The following is a 9839-nucleotide window of genomic DNA, read 5'->3' as shown; positions in this document are numbered from 1 at the left end:
GTCGTCCTCCGCCACCGCCCATCCTCCGCAACCGCGCTCGCCGCCGCCGTGGCCGAGGCCCGCGCGCGCCGCCCGAGTCCGGCCGGTCGCCGCCGCCGTGGCCCCGCGCCTTCCTCCGGTGGCCGTGCGACCCCGCCGCCGGTGAGCCCCGCCCCGCCGCCCTTCGCCGCTCCTCCGCCACCTAGCTGCAGCGCCGCCCCTCCTCGACGTCCGCGCCCACCCCGGCCACTTCGTCGCCGGATCCACGCCGTCGCCGGCCATCTCGCCCGTCTCCGGCAAGATCCGGTCGCCGGGACCAGATCCACCAATGCAATGAACCAAACGCCGCAACCCGGATCCCTCCGTCCCGCTCCGTCTCGTCCCGCGTTGACTTTTCGCGAGGGTAAAAATCTGCTAAGTCCCTGAGATCTCTACATTCTGGTGCCCAGTTCATTGCATCATATCTCCTTGCACACTGCTCCGTTTTGCGTACATTATATATCAAAATGTTCATCATGAGATGATCTTCATTACATACCGTTGTACCATGCTTGTTTGAATCCATATTGATGCCCTAATCATCGTTGCAAGAGTGCTATATGATGTTAACCTGCTGAAACTGTTAGAACTTGCTGTTTTGTCTTTTTCATTGCATTTTGTGTGTGCATCCTATGAGTTTGATGTCTACATGTATTTTGAGCTACATCATGCCATCTTTACAGTGGTGAAATCCATGTATTTTTGTGAGTCTTGTAATGAGTGCGTCTAGCTCGTGAAGTAGGGTACTTGCTGTTGCTGTTTTGCTAGGCCGAATCTGCTATATCATGGTGCTAAGTTAACCTGCTGCTATAAGTCATTCTATGCATAATCTGGAGATGTTCACTAAGGATGTCTTGTTGTACATGCCATGCGCTATCCGTTCATGACCCTGGGTGCAGTTATAGCCTGCTATAACTTGTTTTTATCTTGCTCCAAACTTGCTAAATAATGTTGCTGTCAGCCTGTTAACATTAAGTTCAATGTTGCCATGATTGTTGTTAGTGATCCAAGCATGCTATGAACTTGATCTTTCCATTTTTAGCTTCATAAATATTCCATCTTACTGTTGGTGACCTTGATATATCATGTATTGCTCTGTGGTGAGTGGCACAAGCTCACCAACATGCCTACTTATTGTTGTTCCTGCCATGTTGGAATCTGTCATATGATTTGCCATGTTTGCATGGATCCTACCATCTTTTCTATTGATCTTTGGAATTAGTTCAGTAAGGGAGTTTTGTTCTTTGTATTTTGTACTAGCATGTCATGCCTTTGTTTGCCATGATAAGTTCCTATAACATATTGCTTGATAGCTCTAAACATTGCAACCTGATGTTATTCCTGCTAAGTCTGAAACTGTTATTATTTGCAACATTGCTATGTCCTTTTGAGCATGTTCTAGTGTTTCCTAGAGATAGCTCAGTGTTCATGTTTTGTCATTCTTTACATGTACTTCATGCCCATACCTTTTGTTGTTATGTTGAGATGCTGTAGCATATTGTTTTGATGCTTGCTAGATGCCTAGTTGCTGTTTTGGACAGCTTGTCCTTTAAACTTGTATAGAGTGTGTTGAACCGTTGCTCCGTTTTGAGTGTCCTCTATATGAAACTTGCTTGATTTTGCATGAAGTTTCATATTATCATGTTGCATCCTTGTTTTGAGGTGTTTGATTGATGTTTGGATGCATTTTGCATCAATGCCATGTTTAACTTGTTTTACTAATATCTTCTAGGCCGTAGCTCTGAATTAAATGAACTCTATATGTAACTTAACTAGAATTTCATGTAAAGCATCTTGGTGCATCTTACCTTGCTTTTTAACAACTTCAACTTAATGTTTGTTCAGACCTGGACCAATTTTGAAATTTGCATATGAGGACTTACCGGAATTGTTATATGTTGTTTCCGGCCTCATTTAAACTTGCTTTGTTATGTTGCTCTTGTATGCATCATCTCTTGCCATGAGTAGCTTCATCTAGCTTTGTCATGCATCATACTTGACTGTGCACCATGACATGTATATGTGTGGTGTGTTTACTATGTTGTGTGCTTCTTCTCGATAGTTCCCGTTTCGTTGCGATCGTGAGGATTCGTTCGTGTACGCTTGGTTCATCTTTGTGGCTTGATCTTCTTCATGGACTCGTTCTTCTTCCTAGCGGGATTTCAGGCAAGATCACCGTCACCTTGGATCTCACTACTTTCATTGCTATGCTAGTTGCTTCGTTTTATCGCTTTGCTGCGCTATCTATCACTTGTTCTTGAAGCCTCCCAAATTGCCATGTCAGCCTCTAACCTTGTCACCCTTCCTAGCAAACCATTGCTTGGCTATGTTACCACTTTTGCTCAGCCCCTCTTATAGTGTTGTTAGTTGTAGGTGAAGTTGAAGTTTGCTCCATGGTGGACATGATTTTGGTTGGGATATCACAATATCTCTTATATTATTAATGCATCTATATACTTGGTGAAGGGTGGAAGGCTCGGCCTTATGCCTGGTATTTTATTCCACTCTTTACGCCCTAGCTTCCGTCATACCGGTGTTATGTTCCCGGATTTTGCATTCCTTACGCGGTTGGGTGATTTATGGGACCCCCTTGACAGTTCGCTTTGAATAAAACTCCTCCAGCAAGGCCCAACCTTGGTTTTACCATTTGCCTCACCACCACCTATACCTTTCCCTTGGGTCGGCCAACCCGAGGGTCATCTTTACTTTAGCCCCCCCCACCCCCCCGGGCGACTGCTTCTCTAAGTGCTGGTCTGAACCGGGTAGACAGAGGGGCCACCTCGGGGCAACTCGAGGGTTGGTTTTACTCGTAGGCTGACCTATCCGGTGTTGCCCTGAGAACGAGATATGTGCAGCTCCTATCGGAATTGTCAGCGCATCGGGCGGCTTTGCTGGTGTTGTTTTACCATTGTCGAAATGTCTTGTAAACCGGGATTCCGAGACTGATCGGGTCTTCCTGGGAGAAGGTATATCCTTCATTGACCGTGAGAGCTTGTGATGGGCTAGGTTGGGACACACCTGCAGGGTATAAACTTTCGAGAGCCGTGCCCGCGGTTATGTGGCAGATGGGAATTTGTTAATGTCCGGTTGTAGATAACTTGACACCAGATCCGAATTAAAACGCATCAACCGTGTGAGTAGCCATGATGGTCTCTTTTCGGCGGAGTCCGTGAAGTGAACACGGTTTCGGGTTAGGTTTGACGTAAGTAGGAGTGCAGGATCACCTCTTGATCATTGCTAGCTTCATGATTGTTCTGTTTGCTCTCTTCTCGCTCTTATTTGCGTATGTTTAGCCACCATATCATGTTTAGTCGCTGCTACAACCTCACTACTTTACCCCTTCCTTTCTCATTAAGCTTTGCTAGTCTTGATACCCATGGTAATGGGATTGCTGAGTCCTCGTGGCTCACAGATTACTACAACAATAGTTGCAGGTACAGGTTTAGCGATGATCATGACGCGAGAGCGATGTTTGCTTGTTTTGGAGTTCTTCTTCTGCTTCTTCTTTGATCAGAGGATAGGTTCCAGGTCGTCAGCCTGGGCTAGCAGGGTGGATGTCGTTTGAGTTTCTGTTTGTGTTTCATCCGTAGTCGGATGTTGCTCTTATGTATGATGATGTTGTATTCGTGTGGCATTGTATGCCTTTTGTAAGTATCCCCATCTATTATGTAATGCTGATGTAATGATATCCACCTTGCAAAACTGTATCAATATGCGGTTCTATCCTTGGTGGGACCTTCGAGTCTCTTTAGGATAGTACCACATATTGGGCGTGACAAGTTGGTATCGGAGCCTCGACCGACCATAGGAGCCCCCTTGATTGATCGAGTAGTTTGGCCGTTGTTGAGTCTAGAAGAAAACTAATTTCTGAGTCTAGTTATATCGGAGAGTAGGAATTCTTTTTACTCCTCAGCCCCTTCGTTGCTCTGGTGAGGAATCTTGACGTAGGTGTTTTGAATTACTCCTCTTCCCCTTCAAATTTTTCTTTAGGATCACGCAATTGGTTTCTCGATCGTTGTTCCTCAGCTCTTTGCATCCGGTGCATTTCTCGTCAAGTTGACTCAAGCCTCTTCATCGATGCCAAGTTCAATCCTCAGTTGTCTTGTTTTCCCACCCACCCACCCCTTCTTCTTCTCAGAACCGGAGTCTGTAATCGAGTATCCTTTCTACTCGTGCGAAGTCGTTGCATTCTTCTGTAAATCATTTCAACCGGGGTTTTCTCTTCAAGTTATTCGTCGGTTCCCCCTTCCAAGATGCCTTTGTTTTCCCGCCCTCCCACCCTCTTCTTCCCGGAGCCCGAGTCTCTTTCGAGCATCAATTTCATTCGTGTGGAAACTCTTCAGCCTTTCATAAATTATCTCAACCGGTGAATTCTCATCTCCTTTGACATTCATCATCTCTTTTTCTTCTCCGATGGATTCAATTCTAATTTTCGGTAGTGATTATATTCTTTTCCTCGGCTCAAGTGTTTTCCATGTTCGTTCGCCTCTCGCCAGTTTATCATTCCGGAGTTCGGAAGACATCTCAGGAGATTCGCCTGTGTTCCAATTAAGTCGAGGTTGTCACCTCATTCAAATATTTCAATTGTTCCGGTGCATCATCTATCTATTCAACATCCCTTTCCAACGGTGTTTTCCTTTAGTGGGCCCTAACCCACAGGTCTTTTCCCAGGATCTTACCTGACTCTTCTAATTCTCCCGGGGTTATTCTCAAATTCTTTTCAAGTGTGACGTAAGAATGGATCCCATCAGTCAGATGCCTTTCCAAGATCGCTTTCAAATTCGTTTCATTGTTGCCTCAACCTCTTCGCTTTTCATTCTCCCGGAGTATCTTAGTAATTTAGGTGGTGTTTCTCGTCGTCATTCTCAGCTTTGAAGATCGAAGAAGAGTTTCTCTAAATCTTACCTGTTCTCTCGAGGACGCATGGTTCTATGTCTTGTTATCCTCTCGAATTATTCCGTTTGTCAGATATTCTTTTCTTACCCATCCGGAGTATTTCAGGAGTTGATTTCTGTTTCTTTTCACCGGAGACCATCACTCCAGAAGAATTCTTTGTCCTCACATTTCAGCTACCGTTGTCCAATTATCCCGGTGCTTCGTTCATGTGTGCTTTAATCAGCTCATGATCTCTTTATTCTTTTGTATCTAAATCCCCCCTATCATATTGGTTCTTCTAATTCTTCCTGGTGAATCATTCGCGTTCGTCAGTCATTTCCGAATTCTTACAGTGGTTCATTCAAGATTCTTTTTCCTTGATTATCATTTTAATTCATTCGTTCTTTTCAATCCTACCAGTGGTTCTTGAAGACCTTCTCAAGTTTGCGATATGTCACTTCTCAATCCTTTTCAAGAAGAATAAGTAGTATGCAAAATCCATTGCTTGTCATCAATTTAATTTGATGAAGGATAAGCATACAATAAATCTTATTCTTATTTCCTCCAAGTGATTAATCCCTTCCTTTGGAGTTTGTTCATGATGAATAATCTCTCGATTCCAAGTGTTTTCATCTTTTCTTTCCGGAGTTCAAATTTCCGCGGCCATCTCGTTGGAACCCCCATCTAAGTCACCGCAAGCTTTAATCTTATTCTTTCATCCTTCATTCTATCCCATCATCCTTTTTTCACCGGAGTTCTTCATGGTGCTTCTTCATGATTTAATTCATTCTTCAAGAGTTCATCAAGATTTTGTTGGAGGAATTCAAGTATCTTTTCTTCTCGCGTCTCGAAGTGTAATTAGTTCGCCGTATGCTTTTGAAGTGGACTTTTGCATTTCTTCATTCTTCTCAGCTAACCAATCATTTCCGTTTGTCGCCGGTTATCACCTTATGATCTTGAGATGTTACCTATAAGACCATAACAAGCTTTTCTTTTCGTTGTTGATTTTCTCAACAACTCCGTTTAAACCTTCCTTCTAAAGATGCTTTCAATTTCATTCGTGGCACAAGTTGTCATTTTCTTCTCCGTTCTTTTCATTCAACTCTTTCAATTCTTTCCGGAGGTTTTGTGTCATGTCTTCATCAAGTATAATTCCATCCTCTCAAGCTCGCACTCTATTCCTCCATGTTTCAGCCGGAGTGCTGCCTAAATCCATTCAGTCTTATTCGTGTCTTATCTCGTTCTAACTGGAGTGTTTCATAGTCTATCTAATTCCGTGAGCTTTCCATTCTCGTCATTCTCGTCGTTCCTCTCTTCTTCTAAAGTGCTCTCGATTCTTTGCTTCTTCTCTTGAGTTCTTGTTTCACCTCATCCCTTTTCCCCTTCCGTCTCAGTCCTAAGATCTCGGGACGAGATCTCTTGTTAGTAGAGGAGAGTTGTAACGCCCCGGATTCGATGCGCCTGGTGTCTTCCGTTTATTCGTCGTTGTTGCCATACAATTTTCTTGCATGTTGCATTTTATCATGTCATCATGTGCATCTCTTTTTGCATACATGTTCGTCTCATGCATCCGAGCATTTTCCCTGTTGTCCGTTTTGCAATCCGGCACTCCTATGTCCTCCGACGTCCTTCTTTTGTCTCCTGTTGTGAGCGGGTGTTAAACATTCTCGGAATGGACCGTGATTTCCCAAGTGGCCTTGTTACACTACCGGTAGACCGCCTGTCAAGTTTCGTGTCATTTGGAGTCCGTTTGATACCCCAACGGTTAACCGGGGAACCGTAAAGCCCTCTTTTGTTGCAGCCCAACACCCCTTCAAATCAGCCCATGAGCCCATCCAAACCCCCTCTATGCTCTCGGTCGTTCGATCATAACCGTGTGGGTGAAAACCGCACCTCATTTGGAGTCTCCTAGCTCCTTCTACCTATATATATGTGCATCCCCCCGATTTTTCGTGCAGTCCAAACCCTAGATTTCTTCCCCCGCCGCTGCCGGACGTGTCCGTCCCTCGCCGGATAAAAATCGCGCCGCCGCCCTCAGTGAACCAGACGCCGCCATGTGTCGCGCCGCCGTCTCCCAAGCGCCTCCCCGCGCCGCGGCCCGCCCGGCCCGCAGCCGGCCCGTCCAGGGCCGCGACCAGGCCCGCGCGCCGCCACCGTCCGCGCCCCGTGCGCAGCTCCGCCGCCCTCCGCACCGGTGGCCTCGCTCCGCCGTCCTCCCGACCGGCAACCTCGCCCCGTCGCCTCGCCGGATCTCCACCACAACGCCGGATCCCGCCGGCCGCCGCCCGTCCTCCGCAACCGCGCTCGCCGCCGCCGTGGCCGAGGCCCGCGCGAGTCCGGCCGGTCCCCTCCACCGTGGCCCTGCGCCTTCCTCCGGTGGCCGCGCGACCCCGCCGCCGGTGAGCCCCGCCTCGCCACCCTTCGCTGCTCCTCCGCCACCTAGCTCCGACGCCGCCCCTCCTTGACGTCCGCGCCCGCCCCGGCCACTTCTTCGCCGGATATACGCCGTCGCCGACCATCTCCCCCGTCTCCGGCGAGATCCGGTCGCCGGGACCAGATCCACCAGTGCAACGCACCAAACGCCGCGACCCGGAGCCCTCCGTCCCGCTCCGTCTCGTCCCTCGTTGACTTTTCGCGAGGGTAAAAATCTGCCAAGTCCCTGAGATCTCTACATTCTGGTGCCATGTTCATTGCATCATATCTCCTTGCATACTGCTCCGTTTTGCATGCATGATATATCAAAATGTTCACCATGAGATGCTCTTCATTACATTCCATTGCACCATGCTTGTTTGAATCCATCCTGATGCCCTAATCATCATTGCAAGAGTGTTATACGATGTTAACCTGCTGAAACTGTTATAACTTGCTGTTTTGTCTTTTTCATTGCATTTTGTGTGTGCATCATGAGTTTGATGTCTACATGTGTTTTGAGCTACATCATGCCATCGTTACAGTGGTGCAATCCATGAATTTTTGTGAGTCTTGTAATGAGTGCATCGTGCTGGTGAAGTAGGGTACTTGCTGTTGCTGTTTTGCTAGGCTGAATCTGCTATATCATGATGCTAAGTAAACCTGCTGCTATAAGTAATTCCATGCATAATCCGGAGATGTTCACTAAGGATGTTTTGTTGTACATGTCATGCTCTATCCATTCATGCCCCTGGGTTCATTTATAGCCTGCTGTAACTTGTTGTTATCTTGCTCCAAACTTTCTAAATAATGTTGCTGTCAGCCTGTTAACATTAAGTTCAATGTTGCCACGATTGTTGTTAGTGATCCAAGCATGCTATGAACTTGATCTTTCCATGTTTAGCTTCATAAATATTCCATATTACCGTTGGTGACCTTGATATACTATGTATTGCTTTGTGGTGAGTGGCACAAGCTCACCAACATGCCTACTTATTGTTGTTCCTGCCATGTTTGAATCTGTCATATCATTTGCCATGTTTTCATGGATCCTACCATCTCTTCTATTGATCTTCGGAATTAGTTCAGTAAGGGAGTTTTGTTTTTTGTCTTTTGTACTAGCATGTCATGCCTTTGTTTTCCATGATAAGTTCCTATAACATATTGTTTCATAGCTCTAAACATTGCAACCTGATGTTATTCCTCCTAAGTCAGAAACTGTTATTATTTGTAACCTTGCCATGTCCTTTTGAGTATGTTCTAGTGTTTTCTGGAGATAGCTCAGTGTTCATGTTTTGTCATGCTTTACCTGTAGTTCATGGCCATACCTTTTGTTGTTACGTTGAGATGATGTAGCATATTGTTTTGATGATTGCTAGATGCCTAGTTGCTGTTTTGGACAGCTTGTCCTTTAAACTTGTATAGAGTGTATGTGTTGAACCGTTGCTCCGTTTTGAGTGTGCTCAATATGAAACTTGCTTGATTTTGCATGAAGTTTCATATTATCATGTTGCATCCTTGTTTTGAGGTGTTTGATTGATGTTTGGATGCATTTTGCATCAATGCCATGTTTAACTTGTTTTACTCATATCTTCTAGGCCGTAGCTCCAAATTAAATGAACTTTATATGTAACTTAACTAGAATTTTGTGTAGAGCATCTTGGTGCATCTTAACTTGCTGTTTAATAACTTCAACTTAATGTTTGTTCAGATCTGGACCAATTTCGAATTTTTCATATTAGGACTTACCGACATTGTTATATGTTGTTTTCGGCCTCATTTAAACTTGCTTTGATATGTTGCTCTTGTATGCATCATATCTTGCCATGAGTAGCTTCATCTAGCTTTTTCATGCATCATACTTGAGTGTGCATCATGTCATGTATATGTGTGGTGTGTTTACTATGTTGTGTGCTTCTTCTCGATAGTTCCCGTTTCGTTGCGATCGTGAGGATTCGTTCGTCTATGCTTGGTTCGTCTTCGTGGCTTGATCTTATTCATGGACTCGTTCTTCCTCCTAGCGGGATTTCAGGCAAGATGACTGTCACCTTGGATCTCACTAATATCATTGCTATGCTAGTTGCTTCGTTCTATCGCTTTGCTGCGCTACCTATCACTTGTTCTTGAAGCCTCCCAAAGTGCCATGTCAGCCTCTAACCTTGTCACCCTTCCTAGCAAACCATTGCTTGGCTATGTTACCTCTTTTGCTCATCCCCTCTTATAGCGTTGTTAGTTGCAGGTGAAATTGAAGATTGCTCCATGGTGGACAGGATTTTGGTTGGGATATCACAATATCTCTTATATTATTAATGCATATATACTTGGTAAAGGGTGGAAGGCTCGGCCTTATGCCTGGTGTTTTGTTCCACTCTTGCCGCCCTAGTTTCTTTCATACCGGTGTTATGTTCCCAGATTTTGCATTCCTTACGCGGTTGGGTAATTTATGGGACCCCCTTGACAGTTCGCTTTGAATAAAACTCCTCCAGCAAGGCCCAAACTTGGTTTTACCATTTGCCTCACCACCACCTATACCT

The sequence above is a fragment of the Triticum dicoccoides genome, chromosome 3B (genome assembly GCF_002162155.2).
Source record: "Triticum dicoccoides isolate Atlit2015 ecotype Zavitan chromosome 3B, WEW_v2.0, whole genome shotgun sequence".
Lineage (NCBI taxonomy): Eukaryota > Viridiplantae > Streptophyta > Magnoliopsida > Poales > Poaceae > Triticum > Triticum dicoccoides.
Note: the sequence above shows the minus strand (reverse complement) of the source record.